The sequence below is a fragment of the Rhinopithecus bieti genome, unplaced genomic scaffold, assembly GCF_001698545.2.
Source record: "Rhinopithecus bieti isolate Rb0 unplaced genomic scaffold, ASM169854v2 scaffold_26676, whole genome shotgun sequence".
NCBI classification, from domain to species: domain Eukaryota; kingdom Metazoa; phylum Chordata; class Mammalia; order Primates; family Cercopithecidae; genus Rhinopithecus; species Rhinopithecus bieti.
This window is the reverse complement of record NW_016812009.1, coordinates 527,699-536,180: the sequence shown is the minus strand read 5'-3', so window position 1 is coordinate 536,180 and position 8,482 is coordinate 527,699. Positions and strand designations below refer to the sequence as shown.

The following is an 8,482-nucleotide window of genomic DNA, read 5'->3' as shown; positions in this document are numbered from 1 at the left end:
GGAAGGAAGGAAGGAAGGAAGGAAGGAAGGAAGGAAGGAAGGAAGGAAGGAAGGAAGGAGAAAGAGAAAGAAAGAGAGAGAGGGAGGGAGGGGGAGGGAGGGAGGGAGGAAGGGAGGACAAAACAAAGAAAGAAAAGGAAAACAATTCTATGCAGCTAGTAAAAGCCAAGAATGAACATGCTCTGTATGGAACACTATGGAAATATCTCCAAGGTATATGGTTAAGTAAAACAAGTAGGTCCATATCTATTTAACCTGCAAAACTTTTGTGTAAAGAAAGATGGGGGCTGGGGACAAGAATATTTGCATGGGCCAGGAGTAGTGGCCCTTTGGGAGGCCAAGGCAGAAGGATTGCTTGAGTCTAGGAGTTTAAGACCAGCATGGTAACATAGTGAGACCACTTCTCCACAAAAAAAAATTTTAAAAGTAGCCAGGTATGGTGGTGCACGCCTGTAGTCCCAGCAACTCTGGAGGCTGAGAGGGGAGGATCACTTGAGCCCAGTAACTGCAAGCTGTTACCAACCAGACCTGTTTTCAATAAAACAGCAGAGCAGCTTTCCTGCAGCCTCATTTTCATTTTCATTTAAGATTAAGGTGGGGGAGGAGGAGCACATTGGAGTAGGGGTTTGGTGCTGAGAATATACATACAGACGAATATGAGTCAGGGCTGGAAGTGGCCACATGGCCAGTATGAAAAGCTTTACAGTCACAGTCAGTCCTCTTTCCCTTGAGGGACCCAAGAGAGGACTGTGAGGCAAAACAGAGTCTAATTCTGTTTTACAGGATGTCGCAGCACATGGAGTCCTGTGTGACTGGCCCTACCCCTACACTTCAGAGAGCACACAGAAACAGAACAATCCAAGCAGACGTGCATTTGCCTGTCTATGGTATGTACAAGTGTCAATGCATTATTCACTGATTACATCAGTTTACCAACTTAATTAATTCTTCCACTTGCTCAGTGCCTAGCCTGTGCCTTTCAGGCCCCTCCAGTACAGGCCCTGTGACCACCAGAAAAGCACTGACCTCAGCTTAGTTCATGTAGTAAAATATAGTAATAAAAACAGCAGCTAACACTCATGGACTTCTTTCTTGTGCCAAGTATTTTGCTAAGCACTCCATTCTTGTCTTATTTAATTTTCAGAGAAATTTCTTGAGATAGAAATTGTTATTATCTCCATTTTACAAATGGGGAAACTGAGGTTTGGAGAAGTTAAATGTCTTCCCAGAGTCACATAGCTAGGGAGAGCCAGAGTCAAGAAGACCCAGGTAATCTGGCTCAAGCCCATCCTCTGAACCAGTCCCCTCTACTGCCTTATTAGCTTCTGATGGCTATGACAGCTTCACTGGTGACCCTTGCTCATGTTCATGGCAGGATGATCAGTGGAAATCCTCCGTTGGACTCAGAGCTGTCACTCATAAAGACCTGTCCTCAGGGGTTGCACACCTCCATTCTGACTCTGTACAAGTGTCACCCATTAGTTCCATGCTGTGCAGCTGGCACTAATTCCCCTCTGCACAGCTTCTCCTTTCAGTATCACAGACACCCTCAGAGGTGGACAGGGTGGGCCTTTCTATATCCACTCAACAAATGGGGGAACTAGGCCTAACAGGGGTAAAGAGACTTGTCAAGGTCACTGCAAGTGTTTGGTGGAGCTGGGATGCTAGCCCAGTTTTCTAAAGACAAAGCCATCTTCTATTGCTGGTACCACAACAAAGAACTAACACAGAAAGTACATAACAAAGAAAAGGAAGGAGACTCTCTAGGGTCTTTGGTTTTTTCCTCCTTTCACCAGAGGTCTGAAAACAGTTCTCTGGAATTCTCCCTGCTATGGTCAGAATGTTTGTGGCCCTGCAAAATTTCTGTGTTGAAATCCTAAACCGCAAGGTGATGGTATTTGGAGGTAGGGACTTGGGGAGGGGAATTAGGTCATGAGAATGGAGCCATCATTAATGCAGTTAGTGCCCTTATAAGAGGCCCTAGAGCCAGGTGTGGTGGCTCATGCTTGTAATCCCAACACTCTGAGAGGCCGAGGTGGGCGGATCATGAGGTCAAAAGATCGAGACCAACCTGGCCAACATAGTGAAACCCCATCTCTACTAAAAATACAAAAATTAGCTGGGCGTGGTGGCGGGCACCTATAGTCCCAGCTACTCTGGAGGCTGAGGCAGGAGAATCGCTTGAACCCAGGAGGCGGAGGTTGCAGTGAGTCAAGGTCGTGCCATTGCACTCCAGCCTGGCAACAGAGCAAGACTCTATCTCCAAACAAAAAAAAAAAAAAAAAAAAAAAAAGGGAGAAAAAGAGGCCCTAGAGAGCTAGCTGCTAGCTGACCATTTCCATCATGTGAGAACATAGCTAGAAGGCACCATCTATGAGCCAGAAAGCAGGCCCTCATTAGGCATCAAATCTGCCTTGTTCTTGAACTTCCCAGCCTCCAGAGCTGTGAGAAATACATTTCTGTTGTTTATGAGCACCTAGTTTATGATATTTTGTTATGGCAGCCTGAATGGACTAAGACACTCCCTAATGACAGACAACTGAGAGATTCTTTCCCAGCCAAGACTCTCCCCCCGAATCATCTGTTCCTTAGGGTTATACAGCTCCCAAAATTGGCCTTGTGTTCAAAGCAAAAATATACCCCTGAGTAACACACAAGCTCCCTAATTTTTTCACTTTGAGAGAGTTCACAGTCTCATTGGGACAGAGAGGAGAACACCAAGCTAAAAGTTAGGCAAGGGGCCAGAGGTGAAGGAGACAGTTGACAGGAGATGAAGAGGACTGAAAACCACATAAAACTTCTTTACGGTTTTCCTAAAGTTCATCCCGTGGGCTACAGTCTGCTGGGTTTAGGGAGTGAGAGGAGGCCTCCATCTTCTGACCCTTCGTTTGGTCTTTTCTGCCTTCTCTCCCTCACACTCACCTGGACAACCACAGTGTTAAGGGATGCCAGAATCCAAGGGTGGGGATCAAGTGATAGGTGTGGGATTCATGGAGCTTTCTTGCAGGAGTGAATTCTCTGCCAGAGGCAGTCTGGGTATAAATGAGGCCAACTGCTCATTCAGAGTTATTAGAGATGATGGAATAGTCCCAAAGACAGTTCTCAACAAAGCACATCTCAGCATGGCTAGTTTATCATCACCTTACATGACCTTGGGCAGGTTGCCTATCCTCTCCAAATCCAGTTTCCTCAACTGAAAAATGAAGCTAATAAGAACACCTATCTCCATGGTATTGGTGAATCAAATGAGACAGGCTGGGTGCTGTGGCTCACAACTATAGTCCTAGCATTTTGGGAGACCAAGGCAGGAGGATTGCTGGAGGCCAAGAGTTCAAGACCAGCCTGGGCAACACAGCAAGATCCTATCTCTACAAAAATTTAAAATACTAGCCAGGCATGGTGGTATGCAGCAGTAGTCCTAGCTACTCATGAGGCTGAGTAGAAGGATTGCTTGAGCTCGGGAGTCTGAGGCTGCAGTGAGCTATGATTGTGCCACTGCCCTCCAGCCTGAGCAACAGAAGGAGACCCTCTTAAGATAAAAAAAAAAAAAGATAGAGACCAATCTAAGTTCTTTGTAAGCTGTAAGCCAACAGAGAGATGTCATTAGTCCTTATTCATTAATCACCTTTACCTCTAATTGGCTGTTGTACACAAAGTGGGTACCAGATTCTGCCATAAAATTGTTTTATTGGAAGAGATAAAAGGCAACACAATTTAAAAAAAAAGAAAGAAAGAAACATGTTAGCACAAGAAAGCAGTTTTGAAGAGATGGTCCTGAACTGAAGTCAACAGCAGCCTTGAAAAAGAAATGCCAAGTTCTCTAACCTTTACACCACAGTTCAAAGGGCATTGGCCTCTGACTCACAGGTAACACAAATATTTTTTACTCCAATGTATTTCTTTGTTCAATATGCTCACCCCATTTTTCCCTGGGCCCTCTCTACATGCATCAATATTATGGTTCTCTTTTGAGCAGTAACCTTCACCTCAAGTGTGATCAAAATATCATAGGTACTTGTTTGAAATGTCAATTTCTGGGTCCCACATCCAGAAAATCTAGGGTAGACCCCACAAGTCTGTATTATGAACAAGCTCCCTGGGAGATTCACCTTTTCTTTAAGACTTATTCCGGTCTTCAAGAGAGACCTATTCTTTGAGACCCTATGCTTACTTAAGTCCCAAAAGGCATGGACTGTGTCATTTAACTGCCTAGCACATTGCCAATGCCCAACACTCAGAAAAGATGCTTGCTAATAAATAAGAAATACTAGGAATCCTGAATACTTGCTTCTAAAAAGACGTAAATGTTTGTCTCCAACATCATCATGATGACGACTAGTTGCATAATTCTCACACCTTTCTAAGAATGAAATTCCAGCAACCTCAGCTTTCCCATGCCAAACTTTTCTGACATTCCCATGCTAGATTAAGTGACTCCCCATTGTGGTTTCACAGCCTTCCGCCCATACCAGCACTTACAATATATTCTATGTATTGACTTTACTATTAGTCTTCCCCCACTGGAAGGAAGTTTTCCTCCTTCCTTAAGGATAAGATCTGTGCCCCCTTCGCTTGTGTTTCTACCAACTAGACCAGTGATTAGCACCAAATCAGCAGACATTAATGGAATGAAATGCAAAAGGGAATGAAATAGGATGGGATAGGTTGAAAACACTTTAAGAGGGGAGAGGGGAGGTGAGCCCTCTGTGATGTTCTGGTATAAGGAAGGACATCCTAGGGTGAGTCACATGACTCAGTGTGGTTAATAGTTAGTCAGTGGAAGGTTTTATTTTGTCCGTGGTTTGGGGATTTTGAGATATTTTTTCAAGGAGTGGGCATCAATAGATGTTCCTGTTAATGCTACGGAAGGGTCGTCCAGTTTCGCATACGGATTTTGACATCTTGGGGCAGGTGTTTCAATTGGTTAATGCCAGGGGATAGTTCACACTAAGATCATCTTTGCTTAGATAGCAGATGGTCATGAATTATATTATTCTTCACCAATATCTGGTTACCTCCCTGTAAGATTATGCTTACCCACACTGTTGAACTCCCATATGCCATGTGGCTTGCTTTGTTCATGAAATGTGGGCAGAAGTGATCTGAGTCACTTCCAAAGGACTGGCCATGTACTTCATCTGCCTGGGTCCTGAAAAAAGGACAGTAATAGGACCTAGTAGAGCCTACAACTGGACCCACAGTGGACATGGAATGTAGGCAGGAAGTGGACATTTGGGAGTTATTACTGCAACATAACCTGGCCCTTCCTGGCTTATGTTCCCTTATTTCCAATCAATGGAAATGTTCATATACAATTAGTTTGCCTTTGTGACTTTAAGAAACATTACCTCTTAGGGCCTTAGTTTCAATGTCTATGAAGTGAAGAGGATAACATAATGATAAAAAATATCAAACATAGATTGATTGCTTATCATGTGTCTGGCTAAGCGTTTTAGAAAAATTATCTCATTTTATCCTTATAACAACCTATGAGGTTGGTATTATTATTAGCCTCATTTTATAGATCAGGAAACAGAGGCCTCAAGAGGTTAGGAAACTTGCCCAGTGGGTAGCAAGAGTACTCAGATACTAAGAATAATTATTGATAGAATGCAAATGGCCTGACACCAGAGCCCAGCCTCCTAATCTCCATGTTGCATCAGGTCATCTCTAAGACCTCATCTGTCTGGGATACACCAAAACTCTGTGACGTCATCATGTGGTAACAACTGCCCTAGTCTTCAATTTTTTTTTTTTTTTTTTTTTTTTTGAGACGGAGTCTCGCTCTGTCACCCAGGCTGGAGTGCTGTGGCCGGATCTCAGCTCACTGCAAGCTCCACCTCCCGGGTTCACGCCATTCTCCTGCCTCAGCCTCCCGAGTAGCTGGGACTACAGGCGCCGCCACCTCGCCTGGCTAGTTTTTTGTAGTTTTAGTAGAGACGGGGTTTCACCGTGTTAGCCAGGATGGTCTCGATCTCCTGACCTCGTGATCCGCCCATCTCGGCCTCCCAAAGTGCTGGGATTACAGGGTTGAGCCACCGCGCCCGGCCTAGTCTTCAATTTTTAAACCAAGACTTGTTTTCACCACTGCCCTCCTCTTGAGGGGTGAAGACAACTCCTTCCTCAGCCTCTCAAGTAGCTGGGACTACAGGTATGAGCTACTGTGCCCGGCTAAGTTGGACTCTTTGAGCTTCTTTCATTCCCAAGAGACAGATCATCGAGAGAGGGCCATGGAGAATGAGAATGTCCCCTTGAAAATATTTTGGGCTTCTGTCTACCAAAAGAATGGCAGTAATAAGGAAGGATGCATGAGGGTCTGTTTGTTGCATGGTCTTTGTTGCATGGTCTTCCTGGGCACAGGATATGGGAAGTCTGGGTGTGTTCCACCAATGCTGTTCTATAAAAGGTGTAGGACTTCCCTTCCTGGAACCATTATTGTTCCTTGCTCCTGTCTTAAGGGGCTGAGGGGCACCTGTTGTCAGGCTTAGTATGACAAAATGAACAAACTTCCCTGGGACCTTCAAATCTGAGTATAGAGACACATCATGAGCCCATCTTTACCTACCTTCCAGCAATATCCAACTCTCCCCCTGTCCACACTACTAGTGTGTACAACCTGTGCATGAGCAAATACAGAAGGAGGGAAGTCGACGCCATCAGCCACTGAGGATGAAAACTCAGCAGCTCCAGCAAAAGGACAGGGTTGAACTGCTGTTGGGATGTATCTGAGAATCTCACTTACCTGCCTTTTCCTTGTCTTCCATTAGCAGAGTTCATGGAGATTTGGTTCCATTTTGGCATCTCTAGAAGAGTAGAGCTGAAGCACAAAAGAGACAAGACTGGGGTTCCTTTTTAGGGCCCTAGGCAATGACTTGAGTAAGCTCTTGTGTTTTACTACAGGAAAGTGGTCCATCAAGAGCCAATTGTCAACAACATCAGCAGGTCAGAGAGGATCCTCCTCTGACCACCTCCCACAGTGCCATCCCTTCAGATGCTCCTGGCTATACCTTCCTTTAGGGCCACTAAATTCTTACTCCATCCCCACAATTTCCTGCAGTACTCCCCACTCCCCGCAGCTGATTTTGGCCCTGACTCATTGGTGCTGACTCAACAAAGAAAAGCAGACCCCTCAGGCAGCCAGACAGTGGACCAGGGCCAGAGCCTGCAGGAGTGGGCGAGAGGGCAGGCAAGGCGGGAATTCATCAATCAGCTTGTCACCAAGCCTTTACTGAGCACCCCTGAAGACTTGGTCCCATGCCGAGCTACGCAGTGGGGGTCCCAGAAAAAGAAGGAGAGAAGACAGGAGCCTTTATTTTGTGGCAACTATGGATGTGGAATTGGAGCTCCTTCGTTTTGAGGGTCTCCAAGCACACACAGCCTGGCCCAGCCCACCATCACTCACTAGAGGGAGGCTGAGTGCTGCCAGGAAAGGCCAGACACAGTGGAGCTTAGGGAAGGTTGGGAGGTGGCAGCCAGGAAGGGTTTTGAAGCTGTATTTGCAAGCTTTTGACATAAGATTCAGATAATATCAATTTTTTATAAGAGACCAGGTGGGGGTGGTGGTAAATGGAAATTATGGGAGGATTTTAAAGCTCCCATATCCACATCCTGGACACTGCCATTGCCACAGCCTCCACATTTCTTTCCCCACAAGCCTGCTGGGTGTGGGGTGCCTCCCTTGAGTTAATGCATTGTGTTTCTGAAATGTCCCTGCTAAAATGAACCTACTATGTTACTCTGAGGGTATCTTTCTAACCCCCTTTGCATTTGCAGAGGGGGAAAAAGGACCATAGATGTGAGGGCACAGAACAGTGACTTTGGCATGAGGATTCACTTAAAATCCCAGAGCCCTAAGAATTGGAATCCTGACTCAATTACGTACCAGTTGTGTAATTCAACCTGGGGCAGTTCTCTGAGCCTTACTTTCTTCATCTTGTAAAGAGGAAGGAATAAAGCAGCAAGCTCACAGAGCATTGTGAGGACAGGCACAATTGCTAGCACATCATAGCCACTTCTGTTAGGAAATAATATACAACTGTTATTGTAAAGAAGTAAAGACAGAGTGGGGAGAAATAAGCTCATGGTCCGAGAGCACCAGGGAAAGTGTCACTCTCTCCATCTTCTTACCTTGACGGTCAAAACTCATCAAGGGCTCCCTCTGCTGTCCATTCTCTGCATTCATTTTCCTATATAGAAAGTAACACTCTGGGGCCGGGCGCGGTGGCTCAAGCCTGTAATCCCAGCACTTTGGGAGGCCGAGACGGGCGGATCACGAGGTCAGGAGATCGAGACCATACTGGCTAACATGGTGAAACCCCGTCTCTACTAAAAAATACAAAAAAAAAAACTAGCCGGGCGAGGTGGCGGGCGCCTGTAGTCCTAGCTACTCAGGAGGCTGAGGCAGGAGAATGGCATAAACCCGGGAGGCAGAGCTTGCAGTGAGCTGAGATCCGGCCACTGCACTCCAGCCTGGGCGACAGAG

The 8,482-nt window shown here is 45.8% G+C and overlaps 1 long non-coding RNA gene across 1 annotated transcript in view; it reads right to left on the bottom strand.

Moving 5' to 3' along the window:
* The window catches only part of LOC108544376 (uncharacterized), a 10,846-nt gene extending 2,630 nt beyond the window's left edge, over positions 1-8,216 (bottom strand). Inside the window, exons 1-3 of the long non-coding RNA XR_001889819.1 lie at positions 8,128-8,216; positions 7,883-8,014; positions 6,743-6,817 (exon numbers count right to left, since the gene is read on the bottom strand). This is a non-coding gene — a long non-coding RNA (uncharacterized LOC108544376). The remainder of the gene's footprint in view (positions 1-6,742; positions 6,818-7,882; positions 8,015-8,127) is intronic.
* Between the last annotated feature and the right edge of the window lie 266 nt (positions 8,217-8,482).